This window comes from Rhinolophus sinicus, linkage group LG09 (genome assembly GCF_036562045.2).
Source record: "Rhinolophus sinicus isolate RSC01 linkage group LG09, ASM3656204v1, whole genome shotgun sequence".
Classification (NCBI taxonomy): Eukaryota; Metazoa; Chordata; class Mammalia; order Chiroptera; family Rhinolophidae; genus Rhinolophus; species Rhinolophus sinicus.
Window position 1 is genome coordinate 96,138,984 of NC_133758.1, and position 24,801 is coordinate 96,163,784.

The following is a 24,801-nucleotide window of genomic DNA, read 5'->3' on the forward strand; positions in this document are numbered from 1 at the left end:
TTTAAATTGGATTAGTCCATTACTATCAGCAGACGAGGACAGTGCAGTTAATCCCATCTGGCTCTTTTCTGAGAAACTTGAAGAGTTGGTGTTCATGAGCTTATGCTGACTTTTGAAGAAAACAAGGTTTGGGAAAAGAGTAAAAGCTAAGTTATTCAGCTCTCTACTTTGCTTCCAGTCACCAAATATTTTTTCAATTTTCCCCATATTTTGTATGTCATAGTCATCAAATCCCAAAGTCTGCTTTTCAATTCCCAGTGTGAAGTAGCTCCCTGTGCCATTTTACACTGTTTACTACACCCCCTTCTGGAAACTGTCATCCCTGAGCCTCTGGGACGTCACACCCTTACTGTTTCCTCCTCTGCCTCTGCTCTCTCCTTGGTCTCCTTTACGGAATCTTCTTTCATCCACCTCTTCTTGGTAGGCATACTCTGACTCTTGGCTCACTGTTTCTTTTACTTTGTGATAGGGAAATCACAAATTGGCAGCTTGTAGGCATGTTTTGTTGATATTGCATAGAATTTAAAGAAATGTTGCATTAATTGGCAGTATTTAAAAATCAGGATATTTAACATAGAACTTAGATTTTGGCTTTTCCTGGCCAAGGAGATGATCTGACAGCACTACACCTCCATTCCCCATAGCGTCAGGTGGTCGGAAGCCACTCATACCTGCTTCCTTCAGATCAGGCGTGCTCTTTCTTCTTTGTTATAGTCCCCACCATTCCCTATTGTTTATGTCTTGTTTTATTTATTTACTTGCCTTTATTTATTTTCCTTACTTGCCTGATCAGTTAGGCATTTAAGTTTATGATACTCATAATTTGGGGGTAATTTAAGTTTTAAGTTAATCTTTTCTAAAAGCAATTTCCCTTTTCTTCCCCTTTCTTTTCAATTCCAATTCCTCCTCCCTACTCCAATTACCACTGTCCTACTTAGACTATCTTATTCTCTCACCTAGCTCACTTGCAGTAGAATCTTAACTGAGTTTTATGCCTTATTCAGATCCTCTAATCATCCTCCAAACTGACATTTCTGAAATTAAAATTTTGATACGACTCTATCCAGCCTCAAGACTGAGTAGCTCACCTGCCTTCTAGATGACTTCAGACTCCTTAGCATTTTTGTAAATATAAAATGGTACAATCACTTTGCAAAACAGTTTGGCTGTTCCTCAAAATGTTAAATATCGAGTTACCGTATTACCCCACAGTTCCACTCTTAGGTATATGTCCAAGGGAATTGAAACATATTTCTAGACAAAAATGTGTACGTGACTGTTGATAGCCATTTATAATAGCCAGAGACTGGAAACAACCCAAATGCCACCAACTGATGAATGAACAATATGTAGTATATTTACTCAATGGAATATTACTGGGCCATAAAAAAGGAATGACGTTTTGAGTCATGCTACAACATAGATGAACCTTGAAAACTTTATACTAAGTGAAAGAAGCCAGACTCGTAAGGCCTTTTGTAAGGTCACATATTGTTTGATTCCTTCTATCTAAGATATGAGAAACAAAAATAAAGTAGTGGTTGCCACGGGCTGGGGAAGAGGAAATGGGGTGTGACTGCTAATGGATATGGGTTTCGTTCTTTCTTTTTTTTCTTTTTCTGGTAGCAGTATGGTTTATTAAGCTGTGCCTTAGTACAGGCACTGGGGCTTTCTCCTGGTGGTCTTGCTGTATGAAGCCTGAACATTCTGCCAGTTCTTTTTGAGGAATGACATCAGGAAATTGAAAGCTAAGTGGATTTTGTATACAAACCAGTGGCCACCGCCAGACACAGCACCTTCTTCATCTGGAACTTGATGGTGGATTTCACTACCTTGATTTTGGCCACCATGTTCTCATTGTGGGTCAGCAAGGAAGGGAACTTACCAGCCTTATTCAGGCCTGGGCCCAGGATTTGTGGGACCTGCTTGATCAGAGACTCAGAAGCCAAAATGACATAATACTTCTTGGCCAGCTTTTACACTAGTTTCTTACTCTTGTTGAGTTTCTTCAGTGCCTCAATGTCCAGGTGGGGTATGCACAGCCTGGGCTTCCTCACAAGGCTCCTGGGCCCCAGAACACATACGGAGAACTGGGGGCGGGGAGTGGATTGAAGCCTGATGGTGCCTGAGAATTGTTTGTCCTTCTGAGGGTCATAGTTTCTCAAGCTGATCTGGAGCCCCACCATCTCCAAAACCTTCCCACGCATGCTCTGGTTTCCATGCAGGACTTGCTGCACCGCCTCGTAGAGGGTGTTGCAGGAGATTTTGCTGCTCATTTTGCCTCGCGTCACAAATACCGAAAAAGACGATACGGATTTCTTTTTTGCGGTGATAATAATATTCTGGAGTTAGACATGTGCTGCTGTACTAATCTAACTGCTCTAAGAGTTCCATGCCATCGCTCAGTGGTATCATTTATACATTTCTGCTAGAAGAATCCCTTCCCTATGCCCATCTAGAGAATTCCTGATTTTCCTTCAGGTTTTAGTTCAGATCTTATTTCTGAAATTCCTTCTTCTACACCAGTGCTGTCTACTTAAGACAGGGATTAGGTAGATTCTCTAGAGCTAAGGAAGAATACACTACAAACTGAAAAGAGACTGTGGGGATAGAGCCAGGAGTGCAGTTTCCAGGTTCTCGCCCTCACGTGGAAAGGTGCTCACTCCAGTAGTAAATGGCCATCAACTGTGATTGGATGACCATCAGCTGTGGCTAGTTGGCTGTGAGCTGTAACCAGTGAGCCATTGGTTATAATATAACTAATATAACTGCTGTGGCTACGATAGCAGAAAATGGGGGGCTAGCAAGACGATGGTGACTGAGCTAGCAAGAACGGATTGCAGCTAGCAAGTGACGTTGGTTGGCAGAGAAGTAGATGGCGGGTTGCGGATCATGTGGCTCCTGCTTCCTGTGTCTCCAACCCAGCCGCCAGTGAGAATATAGTAGTATGACTCTCCTATCTATGGCTCTGTGGGTGTTCCTTTTTGGCCTCACCATGTCCTGTGTTCTTATGTGGGGAGTGGGACCAGAGACCCCGCATGATACCCTGCATGACAGAGACCCACTTTGATGAGCTTATCCAAATTTTACAATCACAAAATCTAAAAACAAAAGGTCTTTTTATTTTACGGTAAATGTAAGGTGTTCATATTTTATAGTTTTTAATTTTAAATAAAATATGGTGGGCTCAATGTGGGGAACCATGTTTTAAAGCAAGCATCATGTCAGAATCTTCATCCAGTTTTGTTGCCTCAACCTACCTGCCCCCGCCCCCCATCCTGTGTAAGTGAGGAGCATCTTTTCTGTGACCCTCAAATACCCTGGGCACTCCTTTTACCTTGAATGGTAACTATCTGTTTACTTCTCTGTCTCTCCGTCTAGCTTGGAGACCTCTTGTGTCTTTCATTCTCTCTCTATACAAGTAAATCCTAGTGATTCTCCATAGAAGTTTGGCAAATTTTGAATAAATGAAAAGACATCCTCAGGGACATCAAATGTAGCTATATGGGGAGATAGTTTGCATTTGCTTTACTGAAGATCAGAGATCTGAGGACTGTTTAATAAATGCTATGTAATTAGAGGACTTCATCACAATACAACCCGATCTCTCCTTTGCTTTTTCCTCCCCTGCTCTCTCTCTCTTCCCCACCCTCTCTGTCACACACACCCTTTAAAAAGCTATTTCAAAAAGAATAGAGTAAAAAAAGTGAGAATTTTCACTTTTCTCAACCTATGTACCTGAGGAAGGTATTAGATTTAAGGCCTACTGTGGGTATTAAAATGGCACTTTCCCCAACAGATTTTTAAAGTGTTTTCTGTACTTTTCAAAATCGTCTTTCCTCTTTGTGTCAGAAAATGCCTAAGTTAAAATTCATGTACTAACATTAACTCCCAATTTAGATCTTTTTACTATGCAGTGGCAAATAGTGGCTAGTTAATGTTTTTTTCTTTGAAAAATGTGATTAAACTTATTTATGTCATCCTTCACTTTTTAACCTTTGGATTTTAAAACTAGAAATTTCTTTTCTATTCTGTAGTATATTGTTTGGGTTTCCAGAGTCCAACCCTGAGATAAAGGTTTGACAGCAGGTAGTTTATTTAGGACGCAGAGAACACATAAGTAGGCATGGGGAAGGCAGTCAGTAAAGGGCATGTATTAAACGAGCTATCATTTGGGGCAACTGGAGTTTAATTGTACATAGCACCCCTTGGAATTGTCTACCTGATAAGCAAAGGAGCTGGGGTTTACACCATAGAACCATTACTCGTAGTCGAAGACTGTTTACAGGCTGCTGTGCAGGTCCAGGGAAAACCCTCGGGCAACAAAATGGAAATCTTGGCAGTTGGGAATCTGTGGGCACACATTCGAGCCTTGATGGTTAGGGGATGCGGGCAGGTGTCAGCAGTGTCTGCTGTATATGGAGCTGATACACCTCAGTGGAAGGAGTGCTACCATGTGAAAAGTATCAGAGTTTAATGTAGCCTTGCTCAGTCATTTACTCAATCATCAGATAGGTACCTACTATGTGCCTGATACTGTGCGAGGCAATGGGATCTACCAATTCCCTTTGTTGTGGCGTTTAGCTTTTTAAAGCTCAGGTTCTTCGTTTATAAAAACTTATGTTCTTTTCAGAGTTGAGATAAAATGACATGATAGTCCCCAAAATACTTAGAAATGTTTAACATAATATTTCAAATTTATTATTATGGTATTTACCCAAATTTACCCTAAGAAAACAGTAGAAATGCAGTTAGGCTATAAACTTGTCTCTTACTAGGGATTTATTAGCCAGTCAAAAGCTTTTTTTTTTTTTAAAAATTTAGATTGTGTGAATCTGGCCTTTCTGTGCAGTTTGTATAAGATAGTAAATTTATAAGTTCTACGAAAGGAAAAAGGTACAATTGGGATGATTATTTTTAGCCCGTTGGCTGTGAAGGGATCCCAGGGAAAGTGGATAAAATCAACCTTCAAGTAGTAAATAGGAATTATCTATGTGGAAATAGAGAATTTATGAAGGAACAGTGCATTCCATGAGAGCATTTGTTAAATCCAACAGGCAGAGCAAGTAAGAACCTATTCAATGTCCAGGTTACGCTTTTGAGTCCACGGGTTGGCCTGGACAGGGTGACATTGTGTCTCTATTGTGAACAGTGTTATCTGACTAGTTACTTAAGTTTTCCTAGCCTTTCATCCCTAAACTGTAAATCAGGGGCACAAGCACCACCTGTACTATAAGATTATTGTAAGGATATATTGTAAGGATAAATGGGATACGCTATGTAAGGCTGGGAGAATCAAGAAAATTCTCAGCAGCCTCATCCATCGCTTTGGGTATCAGTGCAGTTTCAGGTTACAAATCATATTGCCCTAAGATGCATCCAGCCCTACACAATGCAACGTTTCCCCAAGTATATGGAACATCAATCCCACAACATCTACAAGAAAAACAGATTATGAAGTTAAAAGAATTTGAGAAACCCTGTGTACCATAGGTAGATTTGATGGAGAGTCACTTTCAGATATTACAGTGCTGAGATGTCTGGGAAATGTTTCTGACTTTATTAAATACTGTGTATTAAATTTCTTTAATCACCAGTTTCTCTCTTTTACCCCCCAATGTAATACCTGTTCACATAGGCCACTCTTTGGGACATACTCATTTAAAGAGCTTTATGAGTTGGATCAAGCAAGTTGACAATGCTTATACATCCGCATTAATATTGTCTAGCAAAGTAATCATCTCAAGAACTTGCAAATGTCTTTAAGAAGTATGGGCTTTGCTCAAAATATTTTTTGAGGTTCTTTCTTTAGGTATGCCTCTGAGGCAGTTTATTAGTCAGTCCCCCCACATCAATCATTACGTGATCTTTTACATATCTCATTCCTCATTTTCTACACACAATCTTATCACACATCCAATGATTGTTTCTAGGCCTCAGATCTGTTCAGAATGATGGTTTTTTTGGCCACATTTGAAATAATTTAAAGAACATTCCCTGGACAATTCTCAAAAGTCGACTTCCAAAAGTGCTTGGAATAATGCCATTGTCATTAAACTAAGTCATAACTTTCAAGGTGAGTGGTTTCAAAAGGGACAGAAGCTACTTGAATATGTATTTCCTCTGCAGAATAAATGGTTTGTTTGTCATTTTATAATCATACAAGTCTTGCTGAGTTCCTACTATGTGCTTGTCCGTTTGGTAGATAGAGTTGATTTGGGACAGATGTTCACAGTCTAGTGGAGGAGAAATAAATGCTCAAACGTAATCATGATAGAAGGGGATAAATGCAGTCGTCGAAGGATCAGAGTGTTATTTATGAAAGTATGGAGGAGGGGTCTGCCTTGGGGATGAAAAAAGCTTCCCAACAGCAAAGGTACTTACGATGAGCCTTGACTGCCACATGGACAACAGAGAAAGGATATTTCAGGTGGAGAGAAGTACATGTAAGGAGGCTCAGAGACGTGAAAGAGGGTGGAGGAGCTGCAGCCACATGAGCGCAAGTGGACTGTGGGCTTCTCATTGGAAAGTGGAAGTTGATGAGGCTGGGAAGCCAGGAGGAGCCCTGACACAAAGGGCTGTGTAAGTGCTGGGCATAGAGTTTGGGGTTTATCCTCTAGGTGGTGGAGCACTATTGGTAGATTCTTAAACGGAGAGAGCCATAGTCATAATTTTTAAAAGATTGTTTTGGTAGCACTTTGTAGTTGAGTTGGAATAGGGAGAGACAGGGGGCAAGAAGCTCAGGAAGCTGCTGCAGTGGTCCAGGCAAGAGTGAGTCTGAACTAAAGTAGTAGGAGTGATGATGGGGAAGAGGAAATTGCTCTGAAGAATATTTAGGAGATGAGGAGGTAGATTGTCATGAATGACTGGATGAAAAGAACAAGGCCAAGGACAGTCTGGGATGCTCTCAGATGGGGCGGATTGGATATTGGCACCAGTCCGTTGTGTTTGGGATTCAGGAGAGAAATACGTTTGGAGGGATATTTACTGAATTCCGTTTTGTACTTGTTGAATTTGAATACTTATTGGTTATTCATTTGTACTTTCATTGAGTCCCAGAGTAACTGCTCTGTGCTAGATAATGTGCTAGACTCCAAGGATGTGGCAAGGAAAGAGTCACAATGTTCCATGTGCCCCAGATGCTACAGCCTAGTGGGAGAGACTGACAGAAGCAACTAATTAACAAACTATCTACTTCATTAGTAAGTAAATAAGAAGGGGATGTAACTCATAAAGCAGTTTGCAATCCATTCTGGAGCTTAGCAGAACAACATGATCTGCTAAGTGATAGAGATTTGGAGGTTATTGGTGAATAGTTGCTAACTGAAGTCATTAGTGAGATTACCTAGACAGGATTTGTAAAATGAGCAGGAAAAGGGACTTGAGTTAGAATAATATGAACATTTAAGGAGCATTGTGGTTGAATAAAGTCCTAAGATGAATCTGAAAAAGAATGGCAGAGTAATTGAAAGGGTTGAGAATGTGGCAGAGAGGTGAAAAAAGATAGCTATATCCAAGTTCATTGGCTTTGGCACTGCATATCCATGTTGGCTCTAGCAGGAACAGATACAGCAGAGTGGTAGGTATACAAGCCATATTTCCATGCAGTGGTGTACTAGAGCTGGCTTACACTGAGTTGTGAGAGCCAGATTGTTCAATTTTCAGGAATTATGCATGCTGGCTATTAAATATAGCCATTATTTAAAATTAAACTATTTTATACCACAAAGGAAACCATCAACAAAGCAAAAAGGCAACCTACTAGATAGGAGAAGATATTTGCAAAGGATATATCCAAGATATATAAAGAACTCATATAGTTCAACATAAAAAAAATCTGATTTAAAAAAAAAGAAAAATGGGTAGAAGACCCGAATAGACAGTTCTCTAAAGAGGACATATAGATGACCAACAGACACATGAAAAGATGCTCAATATCACTAATCATTAGGGAAATGAAAATCAAAACCACAGTGAGCTTTTTATCTCACACCCATCACAATGGCTATCATCAATAAATCAACAAGCAGGGTTGGCAAAGATGTGGAGAAAAGGGAACCCTTGTGCACTATTGATGGGATTCCCAATTGGTGCAGCCACTATGGAAAACAGTATGAAGGTTCCTAGGAAAATTAAAAATAAAATTTTCATATGACCCAGTAATTCCACTTCTGGGTATTTATCCAAAGAAATCCAAAACACTAATTCAAAAAGATATCTGCACCCCTGTATTCATGGCAGCATTATATACAATAGTCAAGATATGGAAGCAACCTAAGTGTCCATCGATAGATGAATGGATAAAGAAGAAGTGGTACACATATACAATGGAATATTATTCAGCCATAAAAATAAATAAAGTCTTGCTATTTGCAACAACATGGATTGACCTAGAAGGTGTTATGCTAAGTGAAATAAATCAGACAAAGACAAATGCCATTTAATTTCTCTTATGTGTGGAATCTAAAAAATAAAATAAACAAACAAAACATAAACTCAGATGCACAGAACAAACTGATGGTTGCCAGATGGGAGAGGGGTTGGAGAATGGGTGAAAAAGGTGAAAGGGATTAAGAAGTATAAATTGTCAGTTGTTAAAACAGTCATGGGGATGTAGAGTACAGCATAGGGAATATAGTCAATAATATTGTAACAACTATGTATGGTGCCAGATGGGTACTAGACTTATAATTGTGATTGCTTCGTGAGGTATATAAATGTCTAATCATTATGTTGTACAACTGAAACTAATATAATATTGAATGTTAACTATATTTGAAAAATAATTTAAAAAAATATTAAATTATGTACACTAACAAATAAATTACATTAAAATCGCATAAAAATCCATCCTCCATAATTATTTTAGTACATTTTCCTAGTATGTATGTTCTTAAGGTTACTGATGGCTATTTTGTCGAAAGGTAGATGTACTCTATAATTGTGTGCTGCTGTACATCTCTTTTGAAGTCTTCATTGACTTCACTTTTGTATCTTGAAATTAGCCATAGAGTATTTACACCATAAAAACTGGCAAATGCTATAAATCAGAGATTTTATTTGTTGATTATCGACTTAAGAAGGTGAGATATATTGTTAATAATGCAGATTAAACTCAAAAATATGTTGGATGTGTAGCAATTACATTGTGAATGGCACAAAAATTAAGGAAACATTCTTCCAAATAATTATACAACTATGTACACTATTATCCAATTCAACAAAGCAGTTGCTTCTATTATGAGCAAGAGAAGTTCTGACATATACAGTCATTAGTTCACTTTCATCTTACTTATTAAAACAAAAGAAAATAGCCAACATTCATGTCAGAACATACCAGATTTGGTAAATAACATTGAAAGAATTTTGCAAGAAACAGTTGACTATATGGAATTTACAGTAGAGAATATTGTGAATTTTATTATCATGTGTAAATTGTATGTTGATACATACATATACACATATTTATTTTTATGAAAGCCGATTGCTAAACGTTTACCTGCACATGATGGCTATATCTCGTACATGGAAGCAAGTGGGATTTACTCCTTTGAAAACCATGGCAGGGGAGGGATATTCCCTGGGTACTAGGCATATAGGTAACCTTAAGACATCCGCAGGTTTGGGGATGTGTGTGTGTGTGTGTGTGTGTGTGTGTGTGTGTGTGTGTGTTTACTTGGATGGATTTGTAATCCTAACGAGAGGAGCCCATAGAGAGGGAGAAATTGGTGGTACAGAAAAAGAGAGAAATAAATGTTGGGAGAAGGTGACAGAGGAACGGGAGGAAATAAGAACACAGACTATTGTGGGAAAATGAGCCTTGAACCCAGGGAGCACCCCTATTCCTGTATGGATGAGGAATGATAACATAGGATGTGATAAATTCAAGTACTTGTACATTAACATCAGTGAATTGCCATTTAAGAAGTGGGTAAGACGACTTCAAGAAAATCAACCCAGAAAGATAGCTGTTAATTTATGAATAAATTACAGAGTAAGAGGTGATTGACCAGGGCAAGTGTTCATGAGGATTTAATCTCTGAAACACTGTGTTGTATTCTTAGTCTCTTCTGCTAGGTGGAGATTTTTAAATAAAAAAAAGAGATGATTTAAAGACACCTCATGCATTTAAATGCCAAGTATTATTTCTTTTACTTAGCCCGGCAATGTACTGCTAAATTTCCACAGGCACAGGTTGAGTTTCTCCTCGATGATCAGAAATGGGGTATAATTTGAGTTTGACTAAAACGCGTTCATTGCATGCATGGGGAGTTTGAACACAAGGTAAAATGTTATCCAGACTGCTGAAGAAAACAAGTCTTATTTTGGAACATGACTTTCTTCAGCATTATAATTTATGACTTTTCACTTGGATTCTTGCTTTTAGCACACTCATATTTATATATATGCTTCAATCAAAGAATGCATAACATTTTGCTTACACTGTCTCAGCTCTATTAGTTTTCCACTATTGAAATTTACAATCCTTATTTTTCCCTCAATTGAAATACAGTAAAATAAAGAACCATTTTATATTTTCACAGTACTTTAACATTTCAAGTCTTTTCAGGTCTATTTTCTCAAGATGTAGTAAATAATTATCCCACATATTCAGAGGTACTGGCACTGATGGTGCTAAATATGGGTATTGGTGTTGAATATTACATGTGACTAGCCCTGAGTTGCCATCATTTTTTGAGCCTAACATTGTAGTTACCGCCTTTGCATTTTAATAGCACCTCATCCATCTGGCTGAGGAGCTCAAAGTCTCGCCTTGACTTTTGGAAGAATAACCTGTACTGGTGTTGGTAGAGTTACAACACTTTTGTGGCCCTGCTCAGGCCGCTGGTCCTTCTGTTTGTTGATTGATTCGTGGTTGCAAGATGCTGCTGCTGCTGCTGCTGCTGGTGGTCTAAACATCATGTTAGTGTTCAAGGTAGAAAAAAGGGTAGGGGACAGTGCCAGGCACATGTGTGTCCTGTTTCACCATGAAAGCAAAAGCTTTAGAGACACTTTCTTAGCAGAGTTCTGCTTAGACCTCATTGGCCATCCCTCTGTACATGAGTGTTTGGAAAGTGATTATTTAGCTGCCCAACATCTATAGGGTGAGATAGCAAAGGGGAAGTTGGTAGAGAATGGCTTTGATTAGCCAGTTAGCAGTGTTTACCAAAGGGGAGGATCTCAAGTCCTGTCTAGCTCTAACCTTTTCATTTCTATAACATCAATTTAAGGCTGTCTTACCTAGAAAGCCGCCCTTTTAGTTTCCTTACCTGCAGGCTTGGGAGAAACGTTGTTGACCCCCATCTAGACTTTTCATTGGTAAGTAAGGCCCGGGGACAGTTCCTTCTGGAGGAGAGGATTCTTTTTTTCAGTATCAGCCTTGATAGAGCAGTCCCGGAATTAAGGCACAACCCTGAAATTGAAAGGGAACCACTGTTAACAGACTTTGGTACCAAGTGAGGCTGCTGGGAAGGCTCCTATAAAAAATACCGGTAAGGAAGAAAGTATTCTGAGAATCTGACCAATAATACTTTTTCTATCTGAATGATTTGAAGAACTAATAGCTGCATACATTATTGGTTGTTTTCTGGTTGGTGTGGGACTGTACATCAAGACTTGTTGTTTGAAATATGTTATTTTCTTTCTTTGAGGCTAAAAATTATTAGAAAAGAGTGACATTTAAGTAAACTGTTCATGGACTACTTGGGAGCACTGAGAATGGATCCGAAGTGAATGTATTTCTCCAATTCATGTCTAGAGCATGTCTAAATCTTCCACTTTTCACACCTGCAAAAATAAAATGTTCCTGACCCTCTGGGCATAGAATGATTGTTTTGGGTTTAGGAGAATAATTTTTAAATGACAAAAGGATTTGCAGTGCATATAAATGAAAAGCCAAATTACTAATTTGTATGCAAAATTAAATTCCATTGTGAAGATGCAATGAGATATACATATATTTTTTTTTTCTCAGAGATCTTATTGTATTCCAGTACTGTGCTAAGCGATTCATACATGTTATTTTATATCCTTGAAGTAGTTAATATTATTTTTCCCTTTTTGAAGAACCTGATGCTCACAGAGGTGAAGTTACTTGTCCAAGGTTTCAATGCCAGTAATTCATAGCAGCTGGGATTTGAAACCAGGCAGTTTGCCATACCTGCCAGGTGTGGACCTGTGCTCTTAATAATAATAACAATTAGGCAATATGCCAAAGATTTTATGTTCATGTCATCTATTATTAATTAAAATCCTAGACTTTGATACTATTATCATCACCCCTAGTTTAGAGCTGAGAACACTGAATAGTAGAGAGATTCAATAGCTGTCTCAATTTTTCGCAATGTCCAAAGCGTGGCTTCCAACCCAGGCAGTCTGACCAGACTGCATTTGGACCCTAACCATGTAACTAAACTGTTTGTGCATAGTTAGTCACGTGTTGACTTGTATGTCTATAAAATGTAATGTTTATTTCTAAAGAGAAACTTTTCCACATTGTAAAATACCAGAAAACCTTCTCATGTTTCTCGATGGTTTCCTGCTGAGAGACGACTCTCCTCTTCTTAGATCAAATTGGGTCGCAATTTTTCTGGTATACGTTAACAACAATTTGATATGGATTACTTTGTGTCTTACACATATGGCCAGAGCTTAGATTAGTTTCATTTCTTAGGTGACTGAGTGAATTTTTCTTTATCAAAAGTAACTAAATTTATATTAGAAAAATTCCTGGCTGAGAGAATCTGACATCGAAATTCAACAATGATGAAAGATTATGCCTGACTGGAAAAGTTATGTTTTCTGTTAATGCTGATGTTTTAGGATAAGGGAAAAGTGATCATTTTTATTTTTCAAGTACCACTTTGCTTAAAGGATATTAATAGAAAGTAGTATGCACTTCCTTATACTGTGAATTGTGATTGGAAAGAAAATGTGATTGCTATTCAGTCTCAAAAAATAATCTACTTCATTATAGAAACATTCATATGAAACTATAGTTCATTCTAGATCAGTGGTGCTTTGATTTTGGCTCAAATGTATATAAAATTAAATACAATAAAAATTATTGCATGAAAAAAATCAATTTTATATTATTCCAGGCACATTTCATCACCTAACTCCCTTTCACTGGAATTCAGTGCTATATTTTATAGTGATTGACTCACAGAAGAAAGATCTGTGACTTCTATCTTGCTGTATGACCTTGGGGAAAATTGGCTTAAATGTATGAAAGGATATTTCAGGCATTGACTCAGACTAAATAAATGTGCTAAATTTGATACAGTGAGTGGGAAATTTTTCTCACCACATGGAACCACTAATGAGCTTGGGAAGTAAACATGGTTAAGTAGACATAGTTGCCTTTTTGTTACAATAATTCTGAATTGGCCTATTAGCATGAATATCATTTCAGTGAACTTCACATTTGTAGCTTTGGACTGACCAAAACACCAAACCAAACAAAAACAAAATAAAATGTCTCCAGATGAGAGAGCTGTTGTAGGGTGAATTGTATTCCCCAGAAATGTATAAGTCCTAACCCCTGGTACCTGTGAGAGTGACTTTATTTGGAAAAGGGGTCTTTAGAGATATAATCAAGTTAAGATGAGATTGTGCCAAAGTAGGGTGGGCCATTAATCCAATCTGACTGGTGTCCTTATAAAAGAACAAATAGAGAAGCACTCAGGAAGAACACTGGTGACAACAGGGGTAGAGACTGGTGTGATGGCAGCAGCAAGCCAAGGGATGCTAGGAAGACCCACAACCACCAGAAGCTAGGGAGAGGCAAGGAAGGATTTTCCCAAGGCACAGAGGGAGCATGGCCTTACACCTTGGTTTCAGACTTCTGGACTGTAGAACTGAGAGAAGAAATACCTGTTGTTTTAAGTCACTTAGTTGGTAGTAGTTATGGTAGTCGTCCTAGGAAACCAATATAAGAGGTCAGAACGGAGTGATGATGGAGAGAGTCAGTGGTAGTGCCCTGTGGATTTTGCTTTCTCCCATAGTTCCGCATCTTCCTTCTCCTCCCCATGTTATTATCATAAACATCAGAAAACTGGGTTCTGTTTCTCCCACCGTCACATACCTTTGCAACATTACTTAATCTCCCTCGGTCTCATTTGCTTCATTGGTGAAGTGAAGATCTCCCACCCTCTGAATAATAATAATGGCCAACATTCCTCATCCAGGCCGAGGGCTCAGTGCTTAACATGGAGGGTTTCATTTACTTCTTACACGAATCCTGTGAGGAGTGTGTTACTATTATCCCTACTTTACAAGTGAGCCAAATGGTGGCATTTGTTTGTGATGTCTTACCTTTTCTCGTCTTATCCCTTCAGTGACTTGAACATGGGAGTCAGAGCTAAAATAGTGTATTTATGCATCCTTGATGAGACAGGTAAACACAGACACCTAACTTGACTTAATCAGAGTAGGAAGTGGGTGAAGACCATTGGAAAGGGATGTTACATCAACATGGTACTATGGTCTCTTTGGCCATATCACAGTGTCTTCATGTACAGAATAAAAGGTTCATATTTTCATTTTTAAAATGATCTTTCTTTGTTAGACCTTACCCCTTTTTTATTTGAAAATATTTTAATATAGTTTCCTTATTTTCTGGCTTGCTTAAAAATTTCATTATTGGAGCTACTTCAAGTTATGATACGATACGGGAATCTCATGATGTGACTGACGTTGTTGCCATTCGCTGTGTGCTACCACTGCCTAGGTACAGCAACCTATGAGATAGGGGATATTATTCCACAGCTTACACACTGAGGCTTAGAGAAACTTGGTCAAAATGACTGGTTTTCAAATCCTTGTCTACTGGGCCTCCATGGTCTATTTTTGTATGTTCTTGTAAGAAAAGGCCGTGTACACAGTGACATGGATTAATTTATCAGATAAATGATTAACTTGAAACTAGGAATATGGGCCCTAAGAGGATACCAGCCAAGATATGTAAGTATGGCAAATCCCAAAACATCTAAAAAATAGTACGCTGAATAGAATAGCTTAGACCTGGGGACGGGGCACAACATGAGAACCCCAGTTATGTCAGCATGGGGAGATCAAAGATGAATTTGGCTTCTTTCAGAATACTTAATCTAAAGCGATTCTAGAATTGGACTAATTTATTCTTAATTACCATAATTAGGGCCCAGCTAAAATGGAATGTTTCCTGCTTAACTCAAGAGCATGGGAACAAGCTTTACACTCTATCCCTACCATGAACCTTTCAGTTCATGGTAGGTTACAACCCTATAATAGAAACAATGTTCTATTTGAAATGAGAGTGCAAAATAAGTCTGTTCCATGCTGTTTCTTTCATGGACACTTTGTCCCATGCCTCTCGTACAAAAATTCTTAGAAAATCCAGCAAGCAGTAGTATTTGAGTAGGTCTTAGAGGCACAACTGATCTGACCAAGCAGTGTACGTTGGTTAAGTGAAATATGAAAGACTGCCTGTTCTATCTCAGCCGAGGATGTCTGCCATAGAAAATGTTTGTTATGGCACAGTAGGGAGACTGAAGCCACCAGCCTCTTACTACCCAAACTTGCCTTGGTTAAATTTGTCTCCTAGCCCCTAGAGAACTGTCAGTCTCCTGAAGAACTGGGCAGTCTCGTGTAGGAAACAGGAAAAGAGGTGAAGGAGCTTAGCCAGTCTACCAGGAGTATATTCTGGGAACACGCACTTGCACAGTGAATAGACACTGGAAAGTCTGACTGTCTAATTTGGATTTTCCGTTTAGACCTGTCATGGTGAAGTGAAATATCTGTTGGATTGGGAGTAAGTGTGTCAGTATTTTGGTCACAGCTCTGCTACAAATTAACAGAAGGCCTGGGAAGTGGTGCTTTGTAGCAGTAACGTTCTTCATGTGTCGAAGCTTGGGTTTTTACATTTTCTTTAACGTTTGCAAAATTCCTTTTCTACCTGCAAAAGATCATAGGTATCATTGTTGAGAATGCGTTTCATCAAATGTTGAGCAAGCCCCTGGATGTTTGCCGTGACCTTACCATGCTTGCCATCTGTGCCATCAAAGAACATTTCCACGGGTAACACATGAGAAGTTTGTAATGTGGATGATACCACAGTTTGTATCTGGAAACCAATATCTAATGGGTAATAATACTGATGAGTACTGCCATTAATGAGTAAGCATTTATTATGGGCCAGGTAGCTCACTGATACTCCACAGGGAAGGCTTTGCCCCCCGGGGACATTTGGCACGTAAGGGACAAATATCTCTGAAGACCTTAATCAAATATCTCTGAAGACCTTACCAGTTGTCACCACAGAAGGGGGGAGTGCTACTGGCCTCTAGTGGGGAGAGGCCAGGGGTCTTGTTAAATATCATTTAATATTCAAGGCAGCCCTCACAACAGAGAATGTTCTGGCCCAAAGTGCCAGTTGTGCCAAAGCTGAGGAACCCTGCTTTATAGCCAATCTTTGATTTTTATACATGATGATCATAGAAGAGGTTAAGCCCATTTTACAGCTGAGGTTCAAAAAGGCTAAGTCAATTTCTCAGTGTTGAACTGTTAGGCACACAGCAGGCATTCCATCTCACTCCCTAAAACCCGTTCTTCTCAAACAAAGAGATGGTACCCAAACACAAACCCCTACCCCTCCCCGTCCCCAACATTGAGATGTATCCTTCACCTCAGTTTCTTCATCTTTAATACGAGAAGATTTTGTGTCCTTTGCCTAGAAGTCTGTAGTAATGTATTTTGGTTGGGGGGTTGGTAGTAGTGGAGAGGGGAGATGGGGGGTTGGTGATTTTTAAAAAGTTAAGATATTATACTTAAATGTAATATTTTTGGCAAAAATCTGTAGTCATAAGCAGTGTGGGTGAAATACAAAAATATATATTTAGAGTTTAGTGTTGCTCATACATATGCATTGTTTTTAGATTAAGAATGAGAGCTTTGAGTTTCTGCTTCTCTTTGTATGTTTCAAAAGCAATTTGATTTGCTCTTCTCTTGGGTGTGATGGTGATTTGTAGAGCTTGCTGGTTGTTGAGGAATTGAAGACTCTTTGTGGGTACTTAAAGATGAGAGTTTACGTCCATGTAGACAGTAAGGTAGATTTGGGGTGTTTTGGAATTGAAGCATAACAGAATATATAGAGACGTGAGCTAGGCCAAATTGCACTTTGGGGAGAGAAGTACGGAGAGCCCCATGAGGACACTATGTTTTATTTACTTCTCTGGTCACTGATAAATCTCAATTTTGGGATGAAGTGCAACAGATAAATAAGGTTACTGCAGTACAAGGTGGAGAAAAGTTAATTTAAACTATTTTATTAGAAAACTTACATTTGATGAGTGGGAAGTGTAGCTTAGGAAATTGATGCGACTCATCCCTTTATAATATTAATTTTCTTGCCAAAATATTACGTTGTCTTTTGCATAGTGTATTCGGGGACTTGTACATTGAAATATAGTGACAGCTGCCCTGGGTAGGGTTATACTTGCCCCTAGAGTCTTATGTCTTCACAGAGAGTCGAATTTTATTCTGGAGATGTGGGGCAGCAGCTTCAGTTGCTTTGCACAGTAAACACCCAGAACAAGGGTGCCTCTTTGATTTACCTGGTGTTCATTCTGTCAGTTGGTAGAGTTAGTAAGCAGAGAAGGGACAGGACATGCAGCCAAGGTAAGGTAAGTGCCATCACAATATGCAAATACAACTTTGAAATTGTCTATAGAGGAGCTGAAAACAGGCAGCTTTTAATCAGCATCCAAAAATTGAGCATTTTAAGGGAGCAATACACAGAGATATGCTCAGTGTGGCAGTCACGTTAACTGAAAGAATGGATTCTAGGTTTTCAGCATTAATTTCAAAGCTCTAAGAACACAGGTCTAATCTTTACTGCCTTATGGGAACTACAGACATCATCGTTTTCACAGGCATTCACTGATCATTGCAATTTTTATTTTATTTTATCTTTTTATGCAATTTATTTTTAAGTAAAAGAAAGGTACTGTATTTATTGAGAATTGTTTTATATGCTCTGAAACTTAATAGTTCACAAGGAAAAGATGAGGAGATCTTGAGGAAAAGATGAGAATGAGAGTTTCTACATTGTATGAAACCTTGATTTGAATTGCAATTGTTAATTTGTGGTTTTTTTTTTTCCATCCTTTTATGAAACAAAGCGACTGCTGTGTTTTTTCACCATGCCAATTCCCCACAAACCACCATCAAGATCCATGGTTTCAGCAGAATTTAAAGATGTTATAGTAATTACAGCATTGAAAAGTCCCCATAGCTTTCAATCATAATATTTTATATAAGGCCAAGAGAAATGTTAATTCATTTTCATATACAGTTGACAGATTATGCTAGACTTGATTTTCTTTAGAGACCATGTACATATTTACCAGTAGATTAAACTCTGGTTGTCAGTTATGTGTGTCAGTTGGTGAAAATTTGGATTTGTTACACAAGGGCAGTATTCTTGTAGGCAGGGGAGAGCATAGAAAGGAATGGCCCTGACATTGTCCTCTATGTCACGTAAATGTCACAAGAGCTCTGGGACCTAGATGGCATTGTTTTCCTTTTACAGTTGAGGGAATAGAGACAAAAAGCATCAATAACTAAGAAGCACTTTTTAAAAATAAATTTCATTGGGGAATATTGGGGGACAGTGTGTTTCTCCAGGGCCCATCAGCTCCAAGTCAAATCATTGTCCTTCAATCTAGTTGTGGAGGGCGCAGCTCAGCTCCAAGTCCAGTGGCTGTTTTCAATCTTTACTTGCAGGGGGCGCAGCCCACCATCCCTGCAAGCTTGTTGTTGAGAGCTCGCGCTCTAACCAACTGAGCCATCTGGCTGCCTCAGAAGTACTTTTTCTGCTACACCCTAGTCGCTCTCTATTATCTGGACCAAGAAATGGAGATTTTTCAAGTCAGGGGGTGGAGACCAAGTTGTAGTTGTTTGTTGACTTGAACACAAAACTCTGAGGGTTTGGATTCATCCTTTAATTCAAAGATTTCTGCTGTTTTGGCTTTTTTCTTTATTTGGGGGGAAGATTTTTCATATACTCATTCAAATTACTGTTTGAACTATTTCTCAATAGCCCTAAAGACACGTTGGTTACAATGACAGATTTTGGCAAAATAGGCACTATTTAACTTGGAAGGTAATTCCTTCCACCAACAGAAAATTAATTCAAAATGGACTCTGCTGTTATCTTAGTTCTGATTTTGCATTGTTATTTGGTACTGCTTTTATTCAGAACTATTTTGTCCAAAATGGCAAAGGGACATTAATCAATTTAAAGCTAGAAATTCAAATGTGATTTTTGCAGCTGATAACTCATTTTCATCCCTGTATATTTTAATTATAAATAAATATGCAACCCCCCCAATTTAAACAGGTTGCATTCAAAAGTTCATTTGGAACAGAGTGGTTTGTAGTTTAAAACATTTTTCCATAGAAACAATGTTAGGTTTCCAGGCCAACCCACAAAAACCTAGTTAAACCATATTGTACAATTTCTGCTCTAAAATCATCATGGGGCCCACACAACATATATAATAATATTTCACTGGGAAAATGCAATTGGGAGTTTGGCTTAGAATAGATCAGAACTTCACTGGGGTAGAGCTGGGCACTTGGAAGTCTTCTTGACAGCTTGGCAAAGAGAATTAGGATCTTTTTTGTACGATAATATCTATGGTTCCCATGACCTTGGGCGAAGACTCTGGTAGGATGAAGGCTAAGATAGGGAATGGGACATCTTCTAAGAGTGGTTACATGATTCAACATGCTTGTGGCTGCCAGCAAGAGACTACTCAACTTAAATAACTGGGTTGACTTCCTCATATGAGAAGTCTGGGAGGCAGTTTTGACATTGGTTAATTCAACAGCTCAGTGAAATCATGGTTCTGGGTTAGGGTAGGTTCTTTGAAATTTTTATAACCTCATGGTTATATGTAAGCACAAGAATCTTGTCCTTGCATAATAAGCTCTGAAAGGTAAAAGAAGGAGGCGTGGTCTCTTAATCTTATTAAGTCGGAAAGTATCTCCCAGAAGGCCCTCGCCTCAGCAGAGTGCCCTTTACGTACTGTTGGCCAGAATTCTAAGTCAGAAGCTTGCTGCTAAACCAATCACTGCCCACCGAAAATCAGGTTGCTAGAACTGGCTTAGCGTCTAAGCCTTATAGAATTAGTTTATCTTCAGGTGGTGGCGCCGATGCCCACCTTCTCTGAGCATCCTGCCAAGTTCATTTGGAGATCTGTGGACAGACAAGAAGGGGGACAGTATGTTGGGTCAACGTCACCCATGTCTTCCACCCTGTCTGCCCCTGGGGGACAGAGGCCTGGGGAAGGAAAAGGTCATAACATCTGAGTTTTTGTTTTAGCTCTCTCCAACTCCCTGTGTGATCTTGAGAAAGTCATGTGATTTCCCTCCCCTGACTCCAGTTCCTATAAAATAAGGAGGTAGGATAGACTCATGTATTCCGCGATTTATTCATTCAATAAGGGTTCATCGAGCATCTACTTTGTTACAAGCAGCATTGTAGGCACAGAGGATATAACAGTGTATCTTCAACAGTCTTCCCCAGCTCTCTTATGTTTCTATGTGATTCTGAATCACAAGCTGCCGTGGTAAAGCTTTGGGCATTGGGGTAGGATGACAGACATGTAAGGCTTTCTAATAGTATAAACTCTAGGGGAAGTGTCATTGCCCATTCTAAAACAAGGCACAATCTCACTGCATTTTTCTTATACTTCTATCCCCAGAGGAACAGATAACTTGATTGATACTTTCTAATTTTTTAATATATACTTTTATCAATAAAGGAAATAGACGATGGTGGTGGTATGCAGGGAACTTCTTCACCTTTTCTCATGACCTGTAGGAAAAGTTAAAAGAGCATGGAGATAATAATAATGCTTTCTTAAACCCAAGATATTGAAGTAAGGTCTACTTATATTTCCAAGAAATATCCAGATTTGGTGAGGAAGAAGGAGAAAAGTGAGTTGGAGACGGTGACTGAGAAGAGCCTCAGGAGCACTGAGGAAGGAGGTTACCCTCCCATCGTCTATCCTTTGTCTCAGCCATTTCCATTCCTGCCACCCAGGGCACTGCCCTGCCTGGCTGCTGTTCGGGTGAGGATCAGGGACAAGAGAAGGGAAGGGACTGCAGGCAACATCAGAGGTTGTGGGGAATGAGGGAAGGGAGGCAGAAGACTGAAATCCCCTCCTGAGGGAATAGAAGTGCTGTTGCACCCCGAGATTTCGGGCTTTTTCTGAAAGTCCATTTTCTAAGGGAAAGTATACATGCAGAGAGTGCCAAAAAAATGTATGCACATTTTAAGAAAGGAAAAAACTGTATTAAAATTATAATACTCAATATATACCGATAAGAAAAGATGGATACAAGGCACATTTGACTTCTGCAATTACAAGAGGTGCTTAAAGTGGTTACCATCAGTGTAATTTTAATGCAGTTTTTTTCCTTTCTTAAAGTGTGTATACATTTTTTGGCAGCCTCTGTATAATCAAATGTATCAATAAGACGAGTACTGGCTTATAATAAATATGTTTTTATTTAAGCGATGATAAAATGCACTCTGAAGTACTATGGTGATTGTAATTAGGATGCTTTGGAATTCTAGTGAAACCTTTTGGGCCGTGTAGGTAGCAGAGGATTACGGTGTGTGTTATCTAGCTACACATCTGTGCACCTCAGGAGTGGCATACTTTTCTGCAAAGGACAAGATGGTACATATTTTACACATTGTGGGCCATGTGGCCTGTGTCCTAAGTTCACCATAAAAGCACCATAGACAACAGGTGAACAAATGGATGGGTTGTGTTGCAGTGACATTTTATTTATGGACAACTTCCTTGTGTTTCCTTCCAGTTCATATAATTTTTATGTGTCATGAAATATTTTCCTTCTTTTCATTTTGTTCAATCATTTAAAAAATGTAAAAGCTACTCTTTCTTTGTGGGCCGTGCTAAGGAAAACAGGGCAAAGGCCAGATTTGGTCCTCGGGCTGTAGTTTGTCCACCCTGTTTTGACTATCATCTATTTATCTGTCTGTCTGTCTACTTTATCTATCTATCTATCTATCTATCTATCTATCTATCTATCTATCTATCTATCTATCTTCCTTCTTTCCTTTTCCATCTGTGGGCAAGAATCTGATTCCATTAAATTCCATGCAAGGAATTCTTGCGTATTCATGTAGTCAACTGCTCTAAACCCTTATAAAGCCAATCTATTGGATCTCTAGTATTGATTCACTTCTGTTTTGCATGGTTGAAGTTGTACAAACTTTTAATATTATCAACATGATTTTAAAATATGATTATACATTTAGCACGACTATAACCAATTTGGAGTAATTCCTTTGTAAAAGATCCTTAAGGAAGTACATTACATCTAATAATAAATGATCTTGTTGAGACTTGAAAACCACAGGTGCGTGATAATGTCACGTTAGTTTTTATATCCTGAATAGGGCACTTGTTTTTTTCTGACTCATACAGGCAAGACTTGGAAGGCTGCATATTACTGTTTATGAGCCTTATCCTTTATTCCAAATCAAGTGTTTATTCCACTCCTGAACTTAATTAGCAGCTAAGAGCTTTGTGCTTTGTATTTTAAGGAAGCATGTGATTTGTTTATTAGTTCAAAAGCAGATTAATTATTATATCTTTAGTCACCATCTGTAAACACATCTATATTGGTGAGTTCTCTCCCGCTGAGTTACCTTGAAATGCCCTGTGGTGTTTTATTAGCTTTCAATTCTGTGTTTATTACAGTTGGCTGGAGATTTTTCAATTTAGTTTATTGGCCAGAGAAAGTCCAATTCTTCTGTGGAAACTACCAGTTTCTGAGGGTGAGGGATTTATTAATGCTGGCTATCAATTTGCTATAAACATTTTCCCCAAGTCATACTTGTGTTTTGGTTTGGATTAAAGATATTAGTAGATCAGTTATAAGCCAAGGTTTGAAGTACATTATGTACTGTTTGGGTTCAAAGAAGAGCAATTGGGAATAAAATTAGTAACCTCCATAAAAAATGTCTTCTGAGTCCAGGTCAGCTCCAGACAGAATTATTAAGTGCAGGAGGGCAAGAGGATAAATGGATAGTTATCGATGCACTGGCATTTTAATATTTTTTGATTTTGGTGTTGCAAAAACCCTTTCAGGTTCCAAGTGATTCTCTGAGAATTTAAAGAGATAACATAAGGGCAGCGATGGATCTGGGATGGGAACCAAAGTCATATGGCTTGTGAGTTTATGTTCCTCTTTTCCAGTGTCTAGGTTGCCAGATAAAATCTAGGATGCCCAATTAAATTAGAATTGTTTCTTATCAACAAATAATATTGTTTAGAATCAGTGTGTCTGCAATAATGCATAGGGCATATTTATACTGCACATATTTGTTGTTAATCTTAAATTTAAATTTAATGGGGCATCCCGAATTACCATGATTTGCTAAACCTGGCAACCCTAGTAGTGCCTCTTTCTCCTCTCCCTTTCCTAAGCATTCGTGCTGTCCAGGGGCCCCCACTGTGTGGCTGGTTTAGATTTATTAACTCTGTCTTAGTCCCTTCTGGTTACTATAACGATACACTGTAGGCTGGGTGACTTATAAACAACACATTTACTTCTCAGAGTTCTGGAATCTGGATAATTCAAGGTCAAAACGTGTGGCATATGGTGAGAGCCTGCTGTGGTGCAAGGGGTCTCCATAAAGGCACTGATGGCGCTCCCAACAGCTCCCCCCTCATGACCTGCTCACCTCCAAAGGCCCCACCTCCTAACACCATCATCTTGGGGGTTAGGATTTCAACATATGACTTTGGGGGGAACATAAACATTCAGACTATAACAAATCCCATTATTTGTATTTTTAGTTTGAAGTTGACCTGCTCAGGACCATTAAGTAAGGACCTTCTTCTTGCTGATTTTCAAAGTATCCTGTGACTAATCTGATCAAATAATGTAGGTTAATCTGTTTATCAGAGCTAATGGAGTCATGCATTATTTCTTCCACGTTGCATATTTTCTTTAACAGGACCTGCCGTTGCTAATGCCGTTGCTAACACACAGTTACTCCGGAGGCCAGGACTTCAGACCCCATGCAAAGAAAATGGAGACAAGTTTTGAAACCATGTTTTAATTTACTTTGGCAGTGTGTTTTTCCTCATAGAACCTGTTTGTAACTTTAACTATAGTTTTAATTTCATCCAAAATTTGATTAATGTAATTGTTGTCTTCCTATGATTCCTTTGTACTTCACACATTTTAAAGACAGTTTTGGTGCTTTTCCCAACAAACTGGGTTATAAAATACTTTTTCAAAACTTAGTGGATGATTAAGATTTCTAACAATTCTGAAACTATATTTTCACTTTTAGTGAAAGCTAATGTTTTGCAGCAAATCCTTTTCTTGAGCTATCAGAATACAGTGGAAGAAGTGAGAGTTTTCAGCATCCAACTGCTTAGCCATGAACCAAGGTAGGAGAAACCAGGAGGTCCTCAGTGCAGCTAATCCAAGCCAGCATCTTTGCCCAAACTCTAGGAAGCATATCTTTACCAAGAAATCTCAGAGATTGGACAGGAAACATACTCTGCCCAAACTCTAGGAAACATATCTTTACCAAGAAATCACAGAGATTGGACAAGAAAACCACTGGGTACATTAGGGGGATGATTTCATTATCTAGTTACCATGAAGAACTTAAGAGGGGCCCCAAACTCTTTTCAGACCACTGAGCAGAAATGGTGTGCTGTTAACCATAAAATATGGATCAACTCATTTCATCTCTCT

The 24,801-nt window shown here is 38.8% G+C and overlaps 1 protein-coding gene and 1 pseudogene across 13 annotated transcripts in view; one reads left to right on the top strand and one right to left on the bottom strand.

Moving 5' to 3' along the window:
- Positions 1–24,801, top strand: part of HDAC9 (histone deacetylase 9) — an 858,791-nt gene that overhangs the window by 16,016 nt on the left and 817,974 nt on the right. The gene's annotated exons all lie outside the window — the stretch shown is intronic.
- Positions 1,651–2,276, bottom strand: LOC109445179 (large ribosomal subunit protein uL1; annotated as a pseudogene).